The sequence below is a fragment of the Rhinoraja longicauda genome, chromosome 1 (assembly GCF_053455715.1).
Source record: "Rhinoraja longicauda isolate Sanriku21f chromosome 1, sRhiLon1.1, whole genome shotgun sequence".
NCBI classification, from domain to species: Eukaryota; Metazoa; Chordata; class Chondrichthyes; order Rajiformes; family Arhynchobatidae; genus Rhinoraja; species Rhinoraja longicauda.
This window is the reverse complement of record NC_135953.1, coordinates 16936443-16963845: the sequence shown is the minus strand read 5'-3', so window position 1 is coordinate 16963845 and position 27403 is coordinate 16936443.

Sequence of the window (27403 nt, the reverse complement as noted above, 5' to 3'; positions counted from 1 at the left end):
GGGCCCCTATGCTCGTGGGGCCCCGGGCAAGTGCCCATCAGGCCCATGCGTTAAGACGGCCCTGTGTATGGAACGAGCTGCCGATAGTTGAGGCAGGTACTATTGGCAACATTTAAGAAACATTTAGACAAGTACATGGATAGGATAGGTTTAGAGGGACATGGGCCAAAGGCAGGCAGGTGGGATTAGTATAGATGGGACATGTTGGTGGCTTGGGCAAGTTGGGACGAAGGGCCTGTTTCCACGCTGTATGAATCTATGACTGGCTGGGATGGGATCGAGACTGTAGTCATGGTAAAATGGAGATGAATACCCTTGGGAGGCAGAAGGTTTTCAACGAGGTGTTCCAGGAGGCGGAAACAGGAATTAGACAAGACAGCCTCGTCAGAGCACTAGAGAGAGTTTGCCACAAAGTGGATGTCACTGCCCTCTCCTTTACTCCGTTGATTCCCATCCAGCCCATGATTTCCATCGATGCAGCCTGATCTGCTCAGCGTTTTCAACGTGTCTGGTTTCGACTCCCTATCATGGGTCAGGAGCACTTGGTATGCAACAGAATCCAGGCAGCGCTGGGTGGAATATCACCAGCCTAGATCTGATAAACCACGGCTGCAAGTTTGGGTTACAGGTGTAGGAGAATGAGGGGGGACCTCATTGAAACACACAGAATAGTAAAAGGCTTGGATAGAGTTGATGTGGAGAGGATGTTTCCACTAGTGGGAGAGACTAGGACCAGAGGTCATAGCTTCAGAATGAAAGCACGTTCTTTTAGGAAGGAGGTAAGGAGAAATTTTAGGAAGGAGATAAGGAGAAAGGTAGTGAATCTGTGGAGTTCTTTGCCACAGAAGGCTGTGGAGGCCAAGTCAGCGGATGTTTTTCAGGCAGAGATAGATAGATTCTTGATTAGTGCGGGTGTCAGAGGTTATGGGGAGAAAGCAGGAGAATGGGGTTAGGAGGGAGAAATAGATCAGCAATGATTGAATGGCAGAGTAGACTTGATGGGCCAAATGGCCTAATTCAACTCCTCTTTCTTATAATCTTATGAACATAGTAAGAATCTCTCAGCAGCCCGTCTTGGGTAGGTTTCTCCACCAGTTTGGTGAACCAGCTCTGCTGTTTGAAATGCCTTTCCACCAATCATCTGAGTACAGTTGGAATAACTTGGTTAAAATTATAACAAAAGTCTCTTGAGTGACATCCAGCTTTCAATAACAATTTGACTTTAACTGGACACTTTCTGGGAATGATCAATAATTACACCCAAATCCTTTTCCCTTTCCCTTTCCCGTTCCACCTTCGATATTGACCAGACATTTCATTGTGTAAACCTCTCTGCTGTTTCCTGCCCCATTACACACATGCCTGTGCATGGTGTATTACATCTTTCATTGCTTAGAACCCCCCCCCCCCCCCCCCCAAAAGAATCAGTGCGCAGAACTGTTTGAAAATCCAAACATAAACGTATGTTAGATTAAAACACGAGCAGCAAAGCTATCTTGACAGTCGGCCAAAATAGACAATAGACACTAGCCTGAAAATAAGTCAGGTCATGGGCAATGTAGAGTTACTTCTCAGCTGATACAGTCATAGAGTGATACAGTGTGGAAACAGGCCCTTCGGCACAACTTACCCACACTGGCCAACATGTCCAGGCTACACTAGTCCCACCTGCTTACGTATGGTCCTTATCCCTACAAACCTGTCCCATCCATGTACCTGTCTAACTGTTTCTTAAATGTTGGGATAGTCCCAGCCTCACTGTGATCATGGTTGATCATCCACCTCCCTCTGGCAGCTTGTTCCACACACCCACCACCCTTTGTGTGAAAATGTTACCCCTCAGATTCCTATTACATTTTTTCCCCTTCACCTTCAACTAATTCGACCGACTCTGGGCAAGAGACTCTGTGCATCTACCCGATCTATTCCTCTCATTATTTTATACACCTCCATAATAACACCCCTCTATAAGATCACACCCAGAGCTGTTATCAGGCAACTGAACCATCCTGCCGCAACGAGAGAGCAGTCCTGAACTACTATCTACCTCATCAGGGACCATTGGACGTGTAAGAAAATAACTGCAGATGCTGGTACAAATCGAAGGTATTTATTTCACAAAACGCTGGAGTAACTCAGCAGATCAGGCAGCATCTCAGGAGAGAAGGAATGGGTGACGTTTCACGTCAAGACCCTTCTTCAGACTGAACCCATTCCTTTTCTCCTGAGATGCTGCCTGACCTGCTGAGTTACTCCAGCATTTTGTTTCGGGTCGAGACCCTTCTTCAAACGTCACCCATTCCTTCTCTCCTGAGATGCTGCCTGACCTGCTGCGTTACTCCAGCATTTTGTGAAATAAGGGACCCTTGGACTATCTTTACTGGCACTAAACGTTATTCCCTTATCATGTATCTGTACACTGTGAATGGCTCGATTGTAATAATATATATATATATTTTTTTAGAGAAACAGCGCGGAAGCAGGCCCTTCGGCCCACTGGGTCCGCACCGACCAGCAATCCCTGCGTATTAACATTATCCTACACAAACTAGGGACATTTTTTACATTTAAATTTAAGGGTGGAGGGGAGGAGAGAGGGGGAGGGAGGGGAAGGAGGGATGGAAAGGGGGCAGAGAGCGAGGGGAGGGGGAGGGGGGAGGGAGAGGGGAGGGGGAAAGGGAGGGAAGGGGGGAGGAGAGGGTACTGCACCAATGCAGGAGAGGTTTGGGCCCAACGGGTTTACTTGGTCTAGTTACTGATAAAATGTTGTGCCCTTTATCCTGTAATGTACACTGTGGATGGTCTGATTGTAATCATGTATAGTCTTTTCTTTGACTGGATAGTACGGGTACAAAAGCTTCACAAGAAGGGTCTCGACCCGAAACGTCACCCATTCCTTCTCTTATGAGATGCTGCCTGACCCGCTAAGTTACTCCAGCATTTTGTGTCTACCTTAGATCCAAATTATTAATCGACCCCCATCTCAACCGGGTCATCACCATACGTTCAGTTCAGTTCACATGTGCCGACCACTGTACATTGGTTCACGTGACAATAATAAACTAAACTAAACTAAACTGATTGTATCTTGGGTAACTTTATGTTATTCGGGACTATGGAACCAAATTGAAAAAATGGCTGTAAGATATGGAAGGTTGTGTTCAAAGGGTCATTAGGGGGAGTTGTATTCAAAGCTTAGCCAAAACCCAATACCCTTGGAAAGGACCAGCTGTGGCCCTCCCACCTTGCCATCCAATTGAGCAAACTGACAGAAGTTTCTGGGATGTTTGAGCAGGAGTGTAGTAAAAAAAAACCTCCATCAGCACACCAGAGTAGCGTTAAATTCACCACTTCACCACTTACAGAGGGTGATCTTATAGAGGTGTATAAAATCATGAGAGGAATAGATCGAGTAGAGTAGGGGAATCGAGGACCGGAGGAAATAGGTTCAAAGTGAAGGGGAAAAGATTTAATAGGAATCTGAGGGGTAACTTTTTCACACAAAGGCTGGTGGGTGTATGGAACAAGCTGCCAGAGGAGGTTGTTGAGGCTGGGACTATCCCATCGTTCAAGAAACAGTTAGACAGGTACATGGATAGGACAGGTTTGGAGGGATATGGACCAAGCACAGGCAAGTGGGACTAGTGTAGCTGGGACATGTTGGCCGGTGTGGGCGAGTTGGGCCAAAGGGCCTTTTCCACAGTGTGTCACATTATGACTATGATTTGCCAGTGCAGTACCTTGACTGCAGCCAGCGAGGACAGCAAGGAGTCAGTGAAGACCCACTTTGAGGACCCCAGTGAAGACAGCACTCTAGTGCAGGAAAGAGTGAATGGAGTTTCCTCTGCTTGCAATACAATGTACAAGTGGTGCTGCCGCACATGTGGATCTCAGTCTCTGTCACACGCACGTGCATGCACACTCACCAATGCACACTCAACTCACACGTGCACACACCCACAAGCACATAGCATATGGAAAGTCAACCTCAGCCTCATTTAATCCAGAGCTGTAATGAAACAAATGACATCCCGTCTGGACAACTGCAACAGCCTCCTCTATGGCGCACCCTCAAAAATCATCAATAAACTTCAATACATTCAAAACTCCGCTGCCCGTCTACTCACACACACCTCGATCCGTGACCATATCACCCCCGTCCTTTATAAACTCCACTGGTTCCCCATCCCCCAGAGAATCCAGTACAAAATCCTCCTCATAACCTACAAAGCCCTCCATAACCTGGCCCCATCCTACCTGACCGACCTCCTCCACAGGCACACTCCCACCTGCACCCTCCGCTCTGCCGCTGCCAATCTCCTATCCCCCCACATCCGGACTAAACTCAGATCCTGGGGGGACAGGGCTTTCTCCATCGCTGCTCCCACCCTATGGAACTCACTACCCCAAACCGTTAGAGACTCCCCCACACTCACCACATTCAAAACATCGCTGAAGTCTCACCTGTTCAGTACTGCCTTCAACCACTGAAGGTCACCTCACCTTCCGTCTCCTTTCTCTGTTCATTTATTTATTTACTTATTTATCTATTTATTCATTTCCCTATGTTCTCAAAATCTCTGTAAAGCGTCTTTGAGTATATGAAAAGCGCTATATAAATAAAATGTATTATTATTATTATTATTATCTATGTAAGTGGCACCTCTTAAGATCTCAGGATTTGTCCAAGTGCTTCATAGCCAAAAGTCCAAAGGATGTATTCCCGATCTTCCAATCTATCTCACCGTGACCCTTGCTCTTCTTTATCTCACTTTCTCTTTAGCCATAGCACTATATTCTGCATTCTGTTTACTTTCTCTTTAGCATTACCTGGGGCAGTCATGATTTACCTGGACAGCACACAAAGCAAAAGTCTAGATCCTGGTCCATGACAATAATAAACCAAGGCCAATAGCAATTCCTTTGATGTGTAGATGCTGTTGACAAAAGTCGTTCTGTCTTTTGGTGCACAACAATGCCCCAAAAATAACGATTACATCGCAATCCACTCATCTGTTTTCAGAAACAAATACAAATATTCTTCAAAGATGTAATAATAATAATAATAATAATATATATATTCCTTTATTCGTCCCACACTGGGGAAATTTACAGTGTTACAGCAGCAAAGTGGATAGCAAGAGAGCAAGAGATCATTCATTATAAATAAAGATACATAAATTGTCATCAGTTTTCTATGTGTTCTTAGCTGTTATTGTTGACTCGACTGCTGGGAGCAGTGCTGGTTGTGCAGTCTCACAGCAGCAGGAAGGAAGGACAGTAGACAATAAACAATAGACAATAGGTGCAGGAGTAGGCCATTCGGCCCTTCAAGCCAGCACCACCATTCAATGTGATCATGGCTGATCATTCTCAATCAGTACCCCGTCCTGCCTTCTCCCCATAACCCCTGACTCCGCTATCCTTAAGTGCTCTATCTAGCTCTCTCTTGAATGCATTCAGGGAATTGGCCTCCACTGCCTTCTGAGGCAGAGAATTCCACAGATTTACAACTTTCTGACTGAAAAAGTTTTTCCTCATCTCTGTTCTAAATGGCCTACCCCTTATTCTTAAACTGTGGCCCCTGGTTCTGGACTCCCCCAACATTGGGAACATGTTTCCTGCCTCGAACGTGTCCAACCCCTTAATAATCTTATATGTTTCGATAAGATCCCCTCACATCCTTCTAAATTCCAGTGTATACAAGCCTAGTCGATCCAGTCTTTCAACATAAGATAAGTGGTTATGGGTTCAAGTCCCACTTCAGCCACGTGAAGACGGACTCCAGGCTGACACTCCAGTGGAGCGCTGCATTGCTGAACATGCTACCTTTTGGATAAGACTAAAAGATGTCCTCTGAGCCTGACACATCCTGGATTCTGGACTACCTCACCAACCGACCACAGTATGTGAGGACAAAGGACCTGGTCTTGGACATGGTGGTCTGCAGCACTGGGGTTCCACAGGGAACAGTGTTAGCTCCATTCTTGTTCACCCTGTACACTGTGGACTTCAGGCACAGCTCTGCAGACTCCTATCTACAGAAGTTCTCTGACGACTCTGCCATCGTCGGCCTCATCACGGGTGACGAGGACAGGGCGTACAGAGAACTGATCAAGGAGTTTGTGGACTGGTGCCTCCGGATCAACGCGGGGAAAACCAGGAAGATGGTGGTAGATTTCCGCAGGCGCAGCCAGGTCCACCCGACACCGGTGAACATCCAGGGAATGGACATCGAGAGGATGGATTCTTATAAGTACCTAGGTGTCTACCTCAACAATAAACTAGACTGGACTGTAAACACCGATGCGCTATACAGAAAGGGCCAGAGCAGACCTTATCTGCTAAGGAGGCTCAGGTTCTTTGGAGTGTAGGAGGCACTCCTAAGGACCTTCTACAACACGGTGGTTGCATCGGCCATTTTCTATGGAGTGGTCTGCTGGAGCAGCAGCATCTCAGCGGCGGAAGGGAAAAGACTCGACAAGCTGGTCAGGAAGGCCAGCGCTGTCCTGGGTTGCCCACTCAACTCAGTGCAGGCGGTGGGAGAGAGGAGGATGATGGCAAAGCTAACATCGCAGCTGGACAACGACTCCCACCCCATGCAGGACACTGTCACTGCACTGAGTAGCTCCTTCAGTGACAGACTCCTTCACCCCAAGTGCGTGAAGGAGAGATATAGGAGGTCCTTCAGTATAGGAGGTCAGTCAGTAAAGGTCGAGAGAGCAGGAGCAAGGACGACCGTTGGCTGAAAGAAAGTAAGTGTTAATTGCAGTTAAAAGTCTGTTTTAAAAGAGCGCCAAAGGGGCGCTAGCAGTCAGTCAGTGAAGCGCGTACCTCCAAGCTCGTCAGAGGAAGGCAGGATAGGAGTGAGCACGTGGATTGGCTGATCAATTAAATTAGAAGTTTGGTAAATTGGCCAATTAGTCAATTTAGTGACTGATATAAACAAGGCTTGCACAAGGAAGTGCCCTGTGAGAAAAGTGCGAGTCTTTGGCGGCGAGGAGGCTGAGGTGAGGAGGTTACACTTGTTTTTGAGCCTGATTTGTTTTTAAGACACTAAAGTAATGGCAGATAAGTTGGTGCAATGTGTTTCCTGCAGGATGTGGGAAGGTAGGGACACCGCTGGAGCTTCTGGGAGCTACACCTACAAGAACTGTGTCCAGGTGCAGCTCCTCAATGGACGTGTGGCGGAGTTGGAGAAGCAGCTGGATGACCTCAGGGCCATCCGGGAATGTGAGGGTTTCCTGGACAGGACCTACTGTGAGGCTGTCACGCCAAGGGTCCAGCTCGAGCGAAGGTGGGAGACCGTTTCAGGGACAAGTGAACGTGGACTACAGAAGACCCCGGTGGCTGTACCTATTGCAAACAGGTACACCCTCTTGGGAGCTGTCGGGGCAGAAGATGCTTCCAGTCCGAGCAGCAGACAGGTTGGTGGCTCTAATCCAGGCAAGGAGACTCGACCGTGAAGACTGAAGTCAGGAAGAGCCATAGTAGTGGGTGACTCCATTGTCCGAGGTACGGACAGTAGATTCTGTGGCCACAGGCGGGACTTGAGGATGGTCTGTTGCCTCCCTGGTGCCAGGGTTCAAGACATCACGGACCGGCTTCAGAACATCCTAGAGAGGGAAGGCGATCAACTGGAAGTAGTTGTGCACTTGGGCACGAACGACGTCGGGAGGAAGAGGAAGGAGGTGCTGCAACGTGAGTTTAGAGAGTTGGGAAGAAGACCGAGAAGTAGGACGTCGAGGGTGGTTATCTCTGAACTGCAACCTGTACCAGGGTTCAAGACATCACAGATCGGTTTCAGAACATCCTAGAGAGGGATAGAACGGGGTACTGATTGAGAATGATCAACCATGATCACATTGAATGGTGGTGCTGGCTCGAAGGGCCAAATGGCCTACTCTTGCACCTATTGTCTATTGTCTATTGTCTATTATCTCTTGCTCAGGGATCCGTCTTGTGGGACATCACCCTTTTCAGTACTGTGGTTGGTCAAGCTTTAAAATGCATTTTTCCCAGGATGTAAAAATCAAAAGTTGAAAGGAGATGTGCAGGGCAAGTTCTTTACACCGACGGTGGTGATTGCCTGGAACACGCTGCCAGGGGCCAACTCCACCACACGTCCATAATGTGTAGTGTAAGAAAATAACTGCAGATGCTGGTACAAATCGAAGGTATTTATTCACAAAATGCTGGAGTAACTCAGCAGGTCAGGCAGCATCTCGGGAGAGAAGGAATGGGTGACGTTTTGGGTTGAGACCCTTCTTCAGTCTGAAGAGACCCAAGCACCCATAGTCAGGATCGAACCCAGGTCTCCAGAGCTGCAAGCTTTGGAAGGCAGCAACTCTACCGTTGTACCACCTTGCTGCCCTATTGTCTTTCCACTGACTGGTTAGCACGTAACAAAAGCTTTTCACTGTACCTCAGTACAAGTGACAATAAACTAAATTGAACTGAACTAAATGTATGGTGATGACCCGGTTGAGATGGTGGTCGATTAATAATTTGGATCTAAGGTTGACACAGAATGCTGGAGTAACTCAGCGGGTCAGGCAGCATCTCAGGAGAGAAGGAATGGTTGACGTTTCGGGTTGAGACCCTTCTGAAGAACGGTCTCGACTCAAAACGTCACCCATTCCTTCACTTCTGAGACGCTGCCTGACCTGCTGAGTTACTCCAGCATTTTGTGAATAAATACCTTGTGTGTGTATATAGATTAATAAGAATGTCATTGTTCTGTCTGGGACATATGACAATAAAACATTCTTGAATCTTGACATGTGGGAGTTGGTCTTGGTGTAATGTTCAGACAGATCTCGTGCTCTTGTGTTATACGGGATCTATGTTGTACATGTGGTGCAGAGTTTGTTTTTCGAGGCACCATTACTGCTGATGTTCACATTGCCTTCTGGGGCTGGTGTCGTGGCTGCGTTTCTTGGCGTTTCTACGGGACGCCAGGGTTGTTATTTTAAGCCCTTTCCACTTGTGCTAAACAGGGGGGAGGGCCGCTCTGACAATGACCCATTCTCTCAGGATCACATCGAGAACCTCGAAGCTATTTTAAAAACCGTGGAAAATCATCTTGTCAGTCTGTACAAATTGTGTTTCAGAGCTTGCCAAGGGCTGTGGTTCATGGAATGTGTAACTGGTGGACACCTGGTGCGGTTAAATATAATAAAGAGAATGGACAGCTGCTGATACACGATATAAACAACACACAGCAGAAGAGGAAAAAGCTCTGCTCCTGGAAGGAAGCGGAACAGAGTCAAACTGCAAGAAAGCTAGAGGGCTGTTATTTTCTCAGCTGTGCTAATGCGTGTGTCATATGGCTTGCTCCCTGCACCTGTGTGGTCACATTTCAAAACAAACCAGTTTTACAGGGTAGAGTAGGGTCAGGCCTCCAGAAAACTGATGTTGCACCGTAGAAACGGCACAGAACTACCCCACACTAGTCTATACAGATTGGAGACCCGGAACGAGGTCTCCATTGGGGCACCAACTCCATTGGTGGTGTAGCGGTAGAGTTGCTGTCTTACAGTGCCAGTGACCCGGGTACAATCCTGACTACGGGTTCTGTCTGTATGGAGTTTGTACTGCCTGGGTTTTCTCCAGCTGCTTCGGTTTCTTCACACACTCCAAAGACGTGCACGTCCGTAGGTTGGTTGACTTTGGTAAGTTGTAAAATTGTCCCACGTGTGTAGGACAGTGTTAGTGTATGGTGTGACTGCTGGTCGGTGCGTACTCAGTTGGCCGAATGGCCAGTTTCAATGCTGTATCTCTGAAGTCTAGAGGTCTACAGTAAGCAAGGAATGCGAACAATGAAATTCATTGCATCTTGTGACAATAGATGAATCTGAATCCAAATCATTTGTTCAGTTCCAAGTGGCCTTCACCATTGTAATAATCCCTTTGGCTTCCAGCATGTTAGTTTGGGTCAGTGACAGTATTCTCACCCTCACCTCCAGTCCCAAAGGTCATGGGTTCAAGGAATGACATAAAATGTTTAGTTGCTCCTTTTAGTTTGGTCTATTCTCATGATTTCAAGTTCATAAGTGATAGAAGAATTAAGCCATTCAGCCCATCAAGTCTACTCCACCAATGAATCATGGCTGATCTATCTTTCCCTCTTCACCCCATTCTCCTGCCTTCTCCCCATAACCCCTGACACCCGTTCTAATCAAGAATCTATCCATCTCTGCCTTTAAAATATCCATTGACAGCCTCCACAGTCTTCTGTGGCAATGAATTCCGCAGATTCACTACCTTTCTGACTAAAAAAATTCCTCCTCATCTTCCTAAAGAAACATCCTCGCTATTGAGGGCGCGCAGCGTAGGTTTACTAGGTTAATTCCCGGAATAGTGGGACTGTCATATGTTGAAAGACTGGAGCGACTAGGCTTGTATACACTGGAATTTAGAAGGATGAGAGGAGATCTTATCGAAACGTATAAGATTATTAAGGGGTTGGACACGTTAGAGGCAGGAAACATGTTCCCAATTTATTCACAAAATGCTGGAGTAACTCAGCAGGTCAGGCAGCATCTTGGGAGAGAAGGAATGGGTGACGTTTCGGGTCGAGACCCTTCTTCAGACTGATGTCGGGGGTGGGACATTTGTTGGGGGAGTCCAGAACAAGGGGCCACATTTTAAGAATAAGGGGTAGGCCATTTAGAACTGAGATGAGGAAAAACTTTTTCAGTCAGAGAGTTGTGAATCTGTGGAATTCTCTGCCTCAGAAGGCAGTGGAGGCCAATTCTCTGAATGCATTCAAGAGAGAGCTGGATAGAGCTCTTAAGGATAGCGGAGTCAGGGGGTATGGGGAGAAGGCAGGAACGGGGTACTGATTGAGAATGATCAGCCATGAGCACATTGAATGGCGGTGCTGGCTCGAAGGGCCAAATGGCTTCCTCCTGCACCTATTGTCTATTGTCTATCCATTAATTCAAAGGCTATGCCCTCTAGTCCCAGACTCTTCCACTAGTGGAAACATCTTCTCCACATCCAATCTATCCAGGCCTTTCACCATTCTGTAAGTTTCAATGAGGTCCCCCCTCATCCTTCTAAACTCCAGCGAGTACAGGTTCAGTGCTGTCAAACGCTCATCATATGCTGACCCACTCATTCCTGGGATCATTTCTGGTAAACCTCCTCTGGACCCACTCCAGAGCCAGCACATTATTCCTCAGATATGGGGCCCAAAGTTGCTCGCAATACTCCAAATGCGAATTGACCACTGCATTACATCCCTGTTTTTATATTCTAGTCCTCTCGAAATTAATGCAAACATTGTGTTTGCCTTCCTTACTACTGATTCGACTTTCAAATTAACTTTTTGGGAATCCTACTTCAGCACTCCCAGGTCCCTTTGCATGTCTGATTTCTGGATTCTCTCCCCATTTAGAAAATGGTCTACGCATTTATTCCTTCTACCACAATGCATGAATCCACACTTTGCTACACTAAATTCCATCTGCCACTTCTCTGCCCACTCTCCCAACCTGTCCAAGTCCTTCTGCAGAGTCCATGCTTTCTCTACACTACCTGCCCCTCCACCTATCTTCGTATCATCTGCAAATTTGGCCACAAAGCCTTTAATCCCCTCGTCCAAATCATTAATATACAACGTGAAGAGTAGCGGCCCCAGCACCGACCCCTGCGGAACTCCACTAGTCACTGGCAGCCAACCAAAAAAAGACCCCTTTATTGCCACTCTTTGCCTTCTGCCATCCAGCCAACCTGCTATCCATGCTAGTATCTTCCTTTTGATACCATGGGCTCTCATCTTCTCTAGCAGCCTTACATGCGGAACCTTAAGGATAGCGGAGTCAGGGGGTATGGGGAGAAGGCAGGAACGGGGTACTGATTGAGAATGATCAGCCATGATCACATTGAATGGTGGTGCTGGCTCGAAGGGCCGAATGGCCTCTTCCTGCACCTATTGTCTATTGTCTATTGTCTTATCAAAGGCTTTCTGAAAATCTAGGTAAACAACATCTACTAACTCTCCTTTGTCTGTCCTGCTATTTAATTCCTCAAAGAATTCCCAAAGATTCATCAGGCAAGATCTCCACTTCACGAAACCATGCTGACTTTGGCCTATTTTATCATGAGCTTCTAAGTACTCTGTAACCACATCCTTTATAATGGACTTGTCTCGTGTACCGAGGTACAGTGAAAAGCTTTTTTGTGGCGTGCTACCCAGTCAGCAGAAAGATTATACATGATTACAATTGTGTCATCAACAGTATACAGATACAGGCGAAAGGGAATAATGTTTAGTGAGATTAAGAAGAACATAAAGTAGTTAAAGTGAGAAATGCCACTGGAGTAACTCAACGGGTCAGGCAGCATCCTTGGAGAACATGGATAAACCAGCATCTGCAGTTCCTTGTTTCTATGTCATGGGTTTGAGACCTTTCTTTTAAGGGTTCATGTGCCTAGTCTAGGTTGACAGCATAGTACAGTCCCAAATGGCTGCTGGACGTCCTGGAAACTAGCATTACAAAGGCCATTTGGTCCATTATGCCAGTCCTAGCTCTTTGACTGGTTGCAACTTGAACACCCGGAACATAGGAGACTGCAAAATGCCTTTCCAAGCATTGCAACTTGGCAATATCAAGATTTACGAGGATGTTTAGTTTAGAGATATAGCACGGCAACAGGCCCTTCGGCCCACCGAATCCGCACCGACCAGCGATCCCCGCATACTAACACTATCCTACACACACTAGGGACAATTTACAATTATACCAAGTATACAAACCCAAGCCAATTAACCTACAAAGCTGTACGTCTTTGGAGTGTGGGAGGAAACTGAAGTTCTCGGGGAAAACCCACACAGGTCACGGGGAGAACGTACAAACTCCGTACAGGCGGCACCCGTAGTCGGGATCGAACCCGGGTCTCCTGCGCTGCATTCGCTGTAAGGCAGCAACTCTACCGCTGCGCCACCGCGCTAATGCGAGTCCTAATGCCATCTTGCCAGGGTCTGAGCTATAGGGAGAGGTTGAGCAGGCTGGGGCTCTATTCCTTGGGGGGCAGGAGCATGACGGGTGATCTTATAGAGGTGTATAAAATCTTGAGAGGAATAGTTCAGGTAGACGCACAGCGTCTCTTGCCCAGAGTAGGAGAATCGAGGACCAGAGGACATAGGTTGAAGGTGTGGGGGGGAAAAAAATGTAATAGGAATCCGAGGGGTACCTTTTTCACACAAAGGGTGGTGGGTGTATGGAACAAGCTGGGTGACATCCTGAATTAAAAAACGGTCTAATTGTTGTTTTGAAAGCATTGCTTTCTTTACCACTCTCCCTCCTCCACTTCCCCACTGACCACAAGGAAGTTTATAATGTAGCGTGGATAAAGCTTGAATTTTCCTCCAAGATGACCCTTCTGTTTCAGTGAAGTGCTGCAATTAGGACAGTGAATACACAGACTAAAGCTAATGAATGGAATCTTTCAAAGCCTTTCAGTGCCGGACCATGTGACGAGAATATAAACCCGGACTCTCAGGCATCTTAAAGAGCAACCTGCTTATGGTGATTCAAAGAACAGCAACTGATTTAATCAAGGCTGTGGGATCAAAATGCAGAGGCTTTAATGTGTCTGTGCTGCCTTTGATTCTATTACATCTTTCTGTTTACATCCCCCTTTCTTCTGAAGACATTCACTTCTATTGCATTTTCCCAGTCAGACGCAGCCAGAGTCTCGAGACATCTTCATCATGTATAAAACCATGAGAGGGTGTACAAAATCGTGAGAGGAATAGATCGGGTGAATGCCCGGAGTAGGAGAATCGTGAACCGGAAGACATGGATTAATTGAGTCACACAGTGTGGAAACAGGCCCTTCAGCCCAACTTGCCCACACCGACCAACATGTCCCATCTACACTAGACCCACTTGCGTGTGTTTGGCCCGTACAGGTAGTGGGAACCTGAGGGGTAACCTTATTACACAAAGGGTAGTGGATGTATGGAACGAGCTGCTGGAGGTGGTCGTTGAGGCTGGTACTATTGCGACGTTTAAGAAGAATTTAGACAGGTACATGGATAGGTTCAGTTTAGAAGGATATGGGCTAAACTCAGGCAGGTGAGACTAGTGTAGATGCGGCATGTTGACTGACATGGGCAAGTTGGGCCGAAGTACCTGTTTCTACACTGTATGTCTCTATAACTCTTTGAATGATTGTTGTTACTCTATCCTGACTGTAGTTACTCTATTCTTACTCCAGTTACTCTGTCCTGAATCTAGTTACTCTGTCCTAACTGTAGTTATGCTTTTCTGATTGTAGTTACACTGTCTTGACTGTAGTTACACTGTCGACTGTAGTTACACTGTCTTGACTGTAGTTACACTGTCGACTGTAGTTACACTGTCTTGACTGTAGTTACACTGTCCTCACTGTAGTTACACTGTCTTGACTGTAGTTACACTGTCGACTGTAGTTACACTGTCTTGACTGTAGTTACACTGTCCTCACTGTAGTTACACTGTCTTGACTGTAGTTACACTGTCGACTGTAGTTACACTGTCTTGACTGTAGTTACACTGTCCTCACTGTAGTTACACTGTCTTGACTGTAGTTACACTGTCGACTGTAGTTACACTGTCTTGACTGTAGTTACACTGTCTTGACTGTAGTTACACTGTCCTGACTGTAGTTACTCTGCCTTGACTGTAAATGCATTGTCCTAACTGTAGTTACACTGTCTTGACTGTAGTTACACTGTCTTGACTGTAGTTACACTGTCCTAACTGTAGTTATTCTGTCTTGACTGTAAATGCACTGTCTTGACTGTAGTTAAACTGTCCTCACTGTGTTTGGTTACACTGTCTTAACTGTAAATACAATGTCCTCACTGTAGTTACTCTGTCCCGACTGTAGTTACTTTCTCGTAACTATAGTGACTCCGTCCTGACTGTAGTTACACAGTCCTGATTGTCGTTATACTGCCTTGACTGTGGGCACGCTGTTCTGACTGTAAATACTTTGTTCTGACTGTAGTGACTGTCCTGACTGCATTTGTTAAAATACATAGAAACATCGAAAATAGGTGCAGGAGGAGGCCATTCAGCCCTTCGAGCCAGCACCACCATTCATTGTGATCGTGGCTGATCATCCACAATCAGTAACCCGTGCCTGCCTTCTCCCCGTACCCCTTGATTCCGCTAGCCCCAAGAGCTCTATCTAACCTGTTCTGACTGCTCTTTCTGACTTGACTTCAATATCTCTGTGACAGAGAGTTTCCACTTTTAAGGTAAAATCGTCAATGGAAACTGCAGGATTCCCTCTGACCGAGAACTGTTTTTGAACCTGTGCAATCTGTGCAATCCCAGCAGAAAACCACGGGCTGCAGCTTGCACTAAACATTATTCCCTTACACTGCTAATGGCTCGATTGTAATCATGTCTTGTCTTTCCGCCGACTGCTTTGCATGCAACAAGAGCTTTTCACTGTACATGACAATAAACTAAACTGAAACTGAACTGAACAGGCGAGATTCAAACTCAGTTCTCTCGTCTCCTCTGCCATTTCTCTTATAATAGATGGACTTCCCAAACCAGGCAGATTTGTTAATCACTAGTTTAATTTAGTTCATTTATTTTCACGTGCTTCGAGGTACAGTGAAAAGCATTTTTGTTGCTTGCTATCCAGCCAGCGGAAAGACATTGGAATGGGAAAACAATGGAAAGACTATTCATGGTTACAATCAAGCAGTCCACAGTGCACAGATACACTGGGAATAACATGGATAAAGGGAATAACATTCAGGAGATTTATGTTGAAAGACTGGAGCGACTAGGCTTGTATACACTGGAATTTAGAAGGATGAGAGGAGATCTTATCGAAACGTATAAGATTATTAAGGGGTTGGACATGTTAGAGGCAGGAAACATGTTCCCAATGTTGGGGGAGTCCAGAACCAGGGGCCACAGTTTAAGAATAAGGGGTAGGCCATTTAGAACTGAGATGAGGAAAAACTTTTTCAGTCAGAGAGTTGTGAATCTGTGGAATTCTCTGCCTCAGAAGGCAGTGGAGGCCAATTCTCTGAATGCATTCAAGAGAGAGCTAGATAGAGCTCTTAAGGATAGCGGAGTCAGGGGGTATGGGGAGAAGGCAGGAACGGGTTACTGATTGAGAATGATCAGCCATGATCACATTGAATGGCGGTGCTGGCTCGAAGGGCCAAATGGCCTCCTCCTGCACCTATTGTCTATTGTCTATTGTCTATTGTATATGATAAAGTCTAGTCATGTCCGAATAAAGATAGTCCGATGTGGTAGGTGGTCAGCCAGGACCTCTGTAGTTGGCGATAGGATGGTTCAGTCGCCTGATAACAGCCGTGAAGAAACTGTCCCTGAATCTGGAGGTATTCTTGGTTCTTTCAGCTAAGACAAAAACTGGATCCAGGAAAGCCAATGGATTTTCCCCAAAGAGAATCATATACAATCTGCAGTTTTTATGAGGATTCTCAAATTACATCATTTGCTGAGCTGCCACAGGTAGATATTGCACAACAGAGGCATTGTCCTTTTTGCCTTCCCCTGAATGGTGAGACATCACACCGTTACAACACTTTACACTTGTCTTTGGCTCAATGGAGCAGTCATGATCATGGGCCCAATGTCCAGCCAGGCACTGATGTATCTGCCCATCATCTCATTAAGGTAGCTGAAGCTAACGTTGTTAGACTTTGATTAATCATACTGTAGCTCAAGCTTGGCGCTCCTGGTCAATTTATATACTGGTGGTGAAAGATTTATTAAACAGAACTGAGGTAGTCGGGTTGAGAAATTGTGACTTTGTTTCCTGCACTTCTGCAATATGATCCCTCTATTTTCCTTCAGTCTTGGTCATGATTTGCACTCCAGCTCCGCTCTGTCTGCATGTTGGTGACCCAGCTTATTCACTGACACACTGCTACAGTCTATGCAGCCCAGTAATTTAGTGTCTTTCTCCAAAACGGTTTCATGTTGCCATGCCGATCCCCACGTATAAAGTAAAATGTGAGGCACTGAACTTCAGAGTTCACTTGACTCACACAGTCAATGTAAGAATTTCATATTGTACATATTACATGTGCATCGGCATCAATTATACAATATACAATATGCCAACATATTGCTGAATCGTTAACTATAGGAAACAAACTCTAACCCAATTTAAACTTTATTCAAAATGCTGCAGTAACTCAGCTTCTCTGGAGAAAACGAATAGGTGTCGTTTCAGGTCGGAACTCTTCTTTTCGACCCGAAACGTCATCTATTCCTTTTCTACGGAGATGCTGCCTGACCTGCTGTGTTACTCCAGCATTTTGAATTTGCTTTCAGTATAAAAAAGCATCTGCAGTTCTTTCCTACCCAATTTATGCTTTTCCTGTTTTGAACTAATGGCTGCATCTAAATTATTAGACACTATTATTAGTCTGAAAGAGACAAAATTATTTATTGCTTGCAATGTTACACACCAGAAATAGGTCCACTTTCCAATGCTTCATTGGTTGTCAATTGCTTTGAGACATCCCAAGGATGCAAAAGGAAGATGGGTTCCATAACGCCATTTTAAAAAATACATTTGGACAGGGACATGGATATGGGCCAAACATGGGTAAATGGGACTTGTTTAGATGGGGTGTCTTGGTCAGCATATACAAGTTGGACGAAGGTCAATAGACAATAGACAATAGGTGCAGGAGTAGGCCATTCGGCCCTTCGAGCCAGCACTGCCATTCAATGTGATCATGGCTGATCATTCTCAATCAGTACCCCGTTCCTGCCTTCTCCCCATACCCCTGACCGCTATCCTTAAGAGCTCTACCTTAAGAGGTCCTGTTTCTGTGCTGTCTGACTCTATGTTTGTTGCTGCTGGTATACTTTAGGAGCCGGCGTGCTTTGTAACTTTGTCAGCGCCGTAGGTGGCCGCTATTTGTATACATTGGGTATACAAGCAAATAATTTCACTGTGCCTTGTCACATGTGACAATAAAGTATTCCATTCCATTTCATTCCAATTGTAAAATGACTTCTCGTCATTATATAATTACCCATAAGACCATTTCTTAATGTGTACTCTGGTGAGACATGAAGTAAACAATTTTGGATTAAATGTAGATTAGAATATGTTTTCGGCCAGTTGCTGATGGTGCCTCAGACTGTAGTTTAGTTTTGTTTATTGTCACGTGTACAAAGGTCCAGTGAAAAGCATTTTTTGACTGCCAGCCAGTCAGCGGAAAGACAGGGCGGCACGGTGGCACAGCGGTAGAGTTGCTGCCTTACAGAGCCAGAGACCCGGGTTCCATTCTGACTATGGGTATTTGCCAATACGAAGTTTGTACGTTCTCCCCGTGACCTGTGTGGGTTTTCTCCAAGATCTTCGGTGTCCTACCACACTCCAAAGACGTACAGGTTTGTAGGTTAATTGGCTTGATATCAATTAAAATTGTCCCTAGTGTGTGAAGGATAGTGTTAGGATGCAGGGATCTCTGGTCGGTACGAACTCGGTGGGCCGAAGGGCCTGTTTCCGCTCTCTATCTCTAAACTAAACGAGAAAACTAAACTAAACAATACATGATTACACTCGAGCCATCCACAGTGTACAGATAGATAGTAAAAGGAATAATGTTTTCGACCCGAAACGTCACCTTTCCATGTTCTCCAGAGATGCTACCTGACCTGCCGAGTTACTCCAGCACTTTGTGTTCTTTTGTTTATTAACCAGCATCTGCAGTTCCTTGTTTCTACCGTTGCTACTGGTGCTGTGCCATGTTACTATCAGTAAATAATCTCCTTCATCAAAGAAGAAATAAAGGACTTGCACTTATATTGTGCTCTCAGGATGTCCTGAAGCACTTTATAGCTAATTAAATATATTGGACTGCTATAATGCAGGAACCGCTAATTCAATAATGCCAGAACTGATCTAATGTAAAACAAAACCAGAAATCAATTGTTAGCAAGGACGGCAGGTGAGGGGTGGAGAGAGTGGCTGAGGTGGGAGAGGAGGCAAGAATTTTAGTTTAGTTCAGTTTTAGTTTAGAGATACAGAATGGAAACGGGCCCTTCTGCCCACCGAGTCCGTGCCGACCGGCGATCCCTGTACACTAGCACTATCCTACACACTAGGGACAATTTACAATCTTTACCAAAGCTAATTAACCTACATCTCTGGAGTAGTGGGAGGAAACCGGAGCACCCAGGGAAAACCCACTTGGTCACGGGGAGAACGTACAAACTCCGTACAGACAGCACCCGTAGTCAGGATCGAATCTGTGCCGTAAGGCAGCAACTCTACCACTGCACCATCTGGGGAGATGAACAGATTCTGCTGATTTTATCAAAAGCAGCCGCACATCAAATGCCAACTTTGGAAAAGACAACAGTCTTCCAGAAAGGTGTGATTGGCAAAGAGAAAGAGTATATTTATATTATATATTGACTCCAATGGAGAACGGTTTTGGTGAAAACGCTTGGAGTGTGGGGTATTTTCAAATCTTTGGAATGTGGGAGGAAACCAGAGCACCAGGAGAAAACCCACGTGGTCACAGGATCGAACCCGGGTCTCTGGCGCGGTAAGGCAGCAACCCTACCGTGGCGCCACCGTGTTGCCAAAACGGGCGGCACGGCGGCGCAGCGGTAGAGTTGCTGCCTTAAAGCGAATGCAGCGCCGGAGACTCGGGTTCGATCCTGACTACGGGCGCCGTCTGTACGGAGTTTGTACGTTCTCCCCGTGACCTGCGTGGGTTTTCTCCGAGATCTTCGGTTTCCTCCCACACTCCAAAGACGTACAGGTATGCAGGTTAATTGACTGGGTAATATGTAAAAATTGTCCCTAGTGTGTGTAGGATAGTGTTAATGTACGGGGATCGCTGGGCGGCGCGGACTCGGTGGGCCGATGGGCATGTTTCCGCGCTTTATCTCTAAATCTAAAAATCTAAAAATAAAAAAATCTTAAAAAGTAGATCTGAGGCCAAAGATCAGGTGAGCTATGATCTTATTGATTGGTTTTAGAATTGCTTAGCTCTGTCTGTATCACACGTCTTTTTCTGCTTCGCAAACATATAGTTCTGTTTTATTGCTTAGCCTGATTCACGTTTTATTTTTAATTGTGCCTTGTGGAGCTTCTGGCGTGGTTGTTAATGCTCCTCCTTGAAGCTAGACTGGCTCTCTGCCTTGCCACCAGTATAACATCAGTACAGGACGAGCCTCACCCCACACACTCCCTCTTCTCCCCTCTCCCATCAAGAGGTACAGAAGAGTGAAAATGCACACCTCCAGATTCAGGGACAGTTTCTTCCCAGCTGTCATCAGGCAACTGAACCGTCCTGTCACCAACTACACAGCAATCCTGACCTACTATTCACCTTATTGGAGACCCTCAGTCTATCTTTTATCAGACTTTACTGCACTTTACCTTGTATTAAACATTATTCCCATCATCCTGTATCTGTACACAGCTTGATTGTAAGAATGTATGGTGTTTTCGCTGACTGGATAGTGTGCAACAAAAAAGCTTTGCACTGTACCGCGGTACATGTGACAATAAACTAAACTATCACATTCAAGTGACGTGGTAAATGAGTTGGTAAGATTTTAGAGTCCATTATAAAGGATGAGGTCTTTGAGTATTTAGAAGCACAAGATAAAATAGGCTGTAGTTAGCATGGTTTTCTGAAAGGGAGGTCTCGCCTGACGAATCTGTTGGAATTTTTTGGAGAAGTGAGTAACAGGATAGACAAAGGAGAGTCAGTGGATGTGGTTTGACTGGATTTTCAGAAGGCCTTTGATAAGGTGCCACACATGAGGCTGCTAAAGAAGATGGGGCCCATGGTATCAGAAAGAAGGTAGTAGCGTGGATAGCAAGCTGGCTGGATGGCAGAAGGGGGCAATAAAGAATGGCAATGAAGGGGGCTTTTTCTGGGTTGATTGCCAGTGACGAGCGGAGTTCCGTAGGGGTCGTTGATGGGGCCGCTGCTCTTCACGATGTACATCAACGATTTGGATGAGGGAATTGAAGGCTTTCTGGCCAAGTTTGCGGATGATATCATATCATATCATATCATATATATACAGCCGGAAACAGGCCTTTTCGGCCCTCCAAGTCCGTGCCGCCCAGCGATCCCCGTACATTAACACTATCCTACACCCACTAGGGACAATTTTTACATTTTTACCCAGCCAATTAACCTACATACCTGTACGTCTTTGGAGTGTGGGAGGAAACCGAAGATCTCGGAGAAAACCCACGCAGGTCACGGGGAGAACGTACAAACTCCTTACAGTGCAGCACCCGTAGTCAGGATCGAACCTGAGTCTCCGGCGCTGCATTCGCTGTAAAGCAGCAACTCTACCGCTGCGCTACCTTGCCGCCCAAAAGTAGGTAGGTAGGTGGTAGGGCAGGTAGTGTAGAGAAACCAGGGACTCTGCAAGAGGGACAGGTTCGGAGAGTGGGCAGAGAAGTGGTAGGTGGAATATAGCGTAGCAAAGTGTGGAGTCGTGCTTTTCAGTAGTAGGAATAAAGGAGCAGACTATTTTCCAAATGGGGAGAAAATTCAGGAATCGAAGGTGCAAAGGGACTTGGGAGTGTTGGTGCAGAATTCCCAAAAAGTTAATTTGAATCAGTAGTAAGGAAGGCAAATGCAATGATAGCATTTATTTCGAGAAGGCTGGAATACAAAAATAGGGATGTCATGCTGAGGCTTTCTAAGGCCCTGGTCAGGCAGCATTTGGAGTATTTTGAGCAGTTCTGGGCCCCATATCTGAGGAAGGATGTGCTCATCCTGGAGGGGGTTCAGAGGAGGTTTACAAGAATGATCCCAGGAAAGATTGGGTTAACCTATGGAGCGTTTGAATGCTCTGGGCTTGTACTTGCTGGAGTTTAGAAGAATGAGGGGGGACCTTTTTGAAACTTACCAAATAGTGAAAGGCTTGGTTAGATTGGATGTGGAAGAGGTTTCCACTAGTAGGCGAGTCTAGAAACAGGGGCCATAGCATCAGAATTAAATAACTTACCTTTGGAAAGGAGATGTGGAGGACTTTCTTTAGTCAGAGGCTGGTGAATCTGTGGAATTCATTGCCGCAGAAGGCTGTGGGGGCCGTCAATGGATATTTTTAAGATGGAGATTGATAGATTCTTGATCAGTAAGAGTGTCAGGGGCTATGGGGAGAAGGCAGGAGAATGGGGTTGAGAGGGAAAGATAGATCGACCATGATTGAATGGCAGAGTAGATTTGATGGGCTGAATGGCCTAATTCTGCTCCTAGAACTTGTGAACTTATGATTCAAACACAGCTGGCATGTAATTCTGCTGGCTGCTTCCTGTACATTCCGCTGGCTTGATCGTTCTTGAGCCTGACTCTAATCTGTCCAAGTTGGTAGCTCAGCGATGGTACCACCAAGCTGCTGCAGGTAACGGGCAGTGAAGTCCTCCACCCAGGGTACATGCTGGATCATGGATACTTTCAGTAACTAACTAAATGATAGCAGAGCCTATGACATAGACAATAGACAATAGGTGCAGGAGGAGGCCATTCGGCCCTTCGAGCCAGCACCGCCATTCAATGTGATCATGGCTGATCATTCTCAATCAGTACCCCGTTCCTGCCTTTTCCCCATACTCCCTGACTCCGCTATCCTTAAGAGCTCTATCTAGCTCTCTCTTGAATGCATTCAGAGAATTGGCCTCCACTGCCTTCTGAGGCAGAGAATTCCACAGATTCACAACTCTCTGACTGAAAAAGTTTTTCCTCATCTCAGTTCTAAATGGCCCACCCCTTATTCTTATACTGTGGCCCCTTGTTCTGGACTCCCCCAACATTGGGAACATGTTTCCTACCTCTAACGTGTCCAACCCCTTAATAATCTTATACGTTTCGATAAGATCTCCTCTCAGCCTTCTAAATTCAGGTGTATACAACCTAGTCGCTCCAGTCTTTCAACATATGACAGTCCTGCCATTCCGGGAACTAACCTAGTAAACCTACGCTGCACGCCCTCAATAGCAAGAATATCCTTCCCCAAATTTGGAGACCAAAACTGCACACAGTACTCCAGGTGCGGTCTCACTAGGGCCCTGTACAACTGCAGAAGGACCTCTTTGCTCCTATACTCAACTCCTCTTGTTATGAAGGCCAACATTCCAATGGCTTTCTTCACTACCTGCAGTACCTGCATGCTTCCTTTCAGTGACTGATGCACTAGGACACCCAGATCTCGTTGTATGTCCCCTTTTCCTAACTTGACACCATTCAGATAATACACTGCCTTCCTATTCTCACCACCAAAGTGGATAACTTCACACTTATCCACATTAAACTGCATGGGTCTCAAAGTGAACGATTCACCATGGAGAGGTACTGATTCATCAGCTGAGTGGGTAGTAGTGGCAATCATCAGGGTTTTTTTTGCCTGTGTTTGTCCCTGATGCCCTGAGATACCGTGGAATTCATGCTCAATGTTGATAGTTCCTCATATATCTCCTCCCAGACTGTATCCCACTGTGTTGCCAACCTTGTTAGGTGTGCCCTGGCCTCTGGACTTGACTTCCTCTGGGCTGATGTTGAATCAGAAAGACACAAAGTGCTGCTGGCTGAAGCCGCCGAAGCTCACCTCTTAAAGTCCTACTCTCACCCCCTCCCCTGGACTACTGATGATGATGCCTCTGATGTCCACATCTTAAAACTCGACCAGAAACGTCACCCTTCCTTTTTCTCCAGAGATGCTGCTTGACTCACCGAGTTACTCCAGCACTTTGTGTCTATCTTCGGAATATACCAGCATCTGCAGTTCCTTTCTACACTGATATTGAAGCAGTCTGAGACAAGTTTGTACTTCCAGTCTTAGTGATGGACACCTCTCCACTCCTTACGATGGTATCTCCACACATGCAATGGGAGCACTCAATGCCAATCGTTAAGGTTCATTTTACCCCAACTCATTGCCTCCTAATTTCCAATCTTTTGCCAGGTCTCTTGCACATGGCTTCAGTTCAGTAGTTCAGTGCATTGTCACGTGTAACGAGGTACATAATGGTCATTAGTGATAGGAGTAGAATTAGGCCATTCAGTCAACTCCGCAGTCATTCATGGCTTATCCATCTCTCCCTCCTAACTCCATTCTCCTGCCTTCTCCCCATAACCCTTGACATCCGTACAAAATCAAGAATCTATCTATCGATCTTTATCAATGGGGACAGTGTGGAGAGAGTGTCCAGCTTCAAGTTTCTGGGCACTCACATTTCGGAGGACCTAACATGGTCCAATAACACTGCTGCGCTGGTCAAGAAGGCACAGCAACGACTGTTCTACCTAAGAACACTGAAAAAGTCTGATCTACCCCAACAGCTGCTGACGACATTCTACTGCTGCACCATAGAGAGCATCCTAACACATGGCATCCCTGTGTGGTATCTCAGCTGCACGGAGGCAGAGAGGAAAGCTCTTCAGCGGGTAGTCCGTAGAGCTCAGAGGACCATCGGAACACAGCTACCAGCCTTGGAGGGCATCTACAACACACAATGCCTCAGAAAAGCCACCAGCATCCACAAAAACTCTTCACACCCCTGCAACAGTCTGTTTGAACTTCTACCATCGGGCAGACGATACAAGGCCTTCTACGCCCGCACCTCCAGACTCAGAAACAGGTTCATCCCCAGGGCCATAGCTGCTATGAACCGGTCCTGCTGAGCCGGATGGTCACATCGCACAGTGAACCGGCACAGATCTACTTGCACTTTATTCTGTTTTAAAACTTTTACAATTTGTTTCATTGGGTTGTTTAAATTAATACTGACTAGCTAATTAATTTATTGCATCGTATGGGAGGCGCATTCCCAATCTCGTTGTACCCCTGTACAATGACAATAAAGATATATTGTATTTTATTGCATTGTATCGCTGTCTTAAAAATATCCACTGACTTGGCCTCCACAGCCTTCTGTGGCAAAGAATTCCACAGATTCTCCGCCCGCTGACTAAAGGTGATCTGATTCGTTTTCCCCTCCATTCACTTCAAGACTCCGCCACATTAACAAGCCAACAGTCTGGGTGTTGTGGCAGTACCAGGCAAGCAGCCGGTTTAGCTTCACTCCCAACGATGGCGCCACCAGCAGCAGTTGGCAAACAGGGACGATTATCCCAAAGGGATTTCCTCCACTTCCCTCGGTTGCCACCTGACCCGAGACCCACCAAAATAAAGAAGACTGCAATCCGAAAATTACCCATTTCCTGCAGTTGAACTCGAATAAACACATATTAAAAGTGCAATTAAGAGATTTGGACACCGCGCCGACAAAGATAAAGTGGTCTGTGCCTGGAGGCACCAGGTTTCCCTACTGCATGCGGTACATTCCTCTGCTACTGAAGGGCTTAATTAGAGGAAGATTGGAACTCAGATTTCCACTGTAAGTAGCAGTAATTTCAATGACAGCGATAGTCCTGATTTTTCAGTTCTTTTACAGGGGAACGCAGACATGTTTATTTATCCGCTGCAAATGGTGTTTCACTGGATCCGAGTTCATTATAAGGCAGGATCAGTAGGTTATAGTATTCCGTTTCACTCCCGTCTCACTGTCTGGTATCCACTCTGTCTTCTCATCGTAACAGAATGAATCCTTCTGCCCCTTTTCCAAAACGCCAAGCTGTTATTTTTCATACTGACCAGAAGCCCCCTCACCACCCCCATCCCCCACCCCAACCAACCCCCTCCTCCCTTCGCCCCTCCACTCGACAACAAAAAAAAGAAGTGTTTGTAAGAGCCAGGTTTGGTGGGGATGAGGGATTAATGACTCATTGAGACCAGTGACGCCAGGGTCTCTACTGCTATGCATTGTGGCAGTGATGTGCGTTTGGCTCCTGGTCTTTAGATATTTGGATATTTGAGCACCAAGCAATGAGAGAAAGGAAAGAAAAAAAAAAGTATAAAGGGCAGCATTTAGTCTGCTGCTTGACTGCCAGTTTTGGTCGTGAGAGAAATGCGATGCTGAACTGACTGAATCATTGGCTTCTACTGAGTGGGAAGGCGACCAAGGAGGGCCAAGGAAGCAGTGGGGCAACATTATTCATTGTGCGACTGAGCGGAAAAAAAAAAGGAAATCATCATTGACCCTTTCACACGGAGTTGTGCTTCTGTGCTGAGCTCTCCACAAAGCTCTTTAGAAAGCTGTTCCAAGAATTTCACTGGCCTTTGGACAACAGGGCAGATTCATTGAAGGATATGCAAAGGAGGAATCCATTTTACCCCTCATGCCAACACTTTGAAAGAGCCTTCCAATTATTCCCACTCCTCATTCCTTCTCAATAGACAATGGGTGCAGGAGGTGGCCATTCGGCCCTTCGAGCCAGCACCACCATTCAATGTGATCATGGCTGATCATTCTCAATCAGTACCCCGTTCCCGCCTTCTCCCCATACCCCCTGACTCCGCTATCCTTAAGAGCTCTATCTAGTTCTCTCTTGAATGCATTCAGAGACTTGGCCTCCACTGCCTTCTGAGGCAGAGAATTCCACAGATTTACAACTCTCTGACTGAAAAGGTTTTTCCTCATCTCCGTTCTAAATGGCCTACCCCTTATTCTCTAACTGTGGCCCCTGGTTCTGGACTCCCCCAACATTGGAAACATGTTTCCTGCCTCTAACGTGTCCAACCCCTTAATAATCTTATATGTTTCGATAAGATATGATCAGCCATGATCACATTGAATGGCGGTGCTGGCTCGAAGGGCCGAATGGCCTACTCCTGCACCTATTGTCTATTTTTTTTTAAAAGATCCCCTCTCACCCTTCTAAATTCCAGTGTAAACAAGCCTCCCCCCACCCCATCCCACACCCCCGCCAATCCTACACATTTTTTCCCCCTTTGACCTTTGATCCCCTTTCCGAGCAAAGGTCACCGTCAGACCTTCTACAGCAATGACAGGTAGCAAATTTCCTCATCGTCACAGTTGCTGCACCAGAAACATCATGTTGGCACAAGGATCTGCAGTTGATGGAAAGCACAGGAGTAAACCAGCAGCGCCAGAGACCCGGGTTCAATCACGACTACCGATGCTGCCTGTATGGCTTTTGTACGTGCTCCCCATGACCATGTGGGCTTTCTCCGAGATCTTTGGTTTCCTCCCACACTCCAAAGACATTCAGGTTTGTAGGTGAATTGGCTTGGTAAATGTAAAAAAATGTCCCTCGTGTGTGTAGGATAGTGTTAATATGTGGGGATCGCTGGTCGGCGTGGGTACAAAGGGCCTGTTTCCGTGCAGTATCTCTAAATTAAACCGAATATAGATCCTGACTATGGGTGCTCTCTGTACGGGGTTTGTACACTGTCCCGTGACCGCGTGGGTTGTCTCCGGGTGCTCTGGTTTCCTCCCACACTCCAAGGACGTACAGCTTTGTGGGTTAATTGGCTTTGGT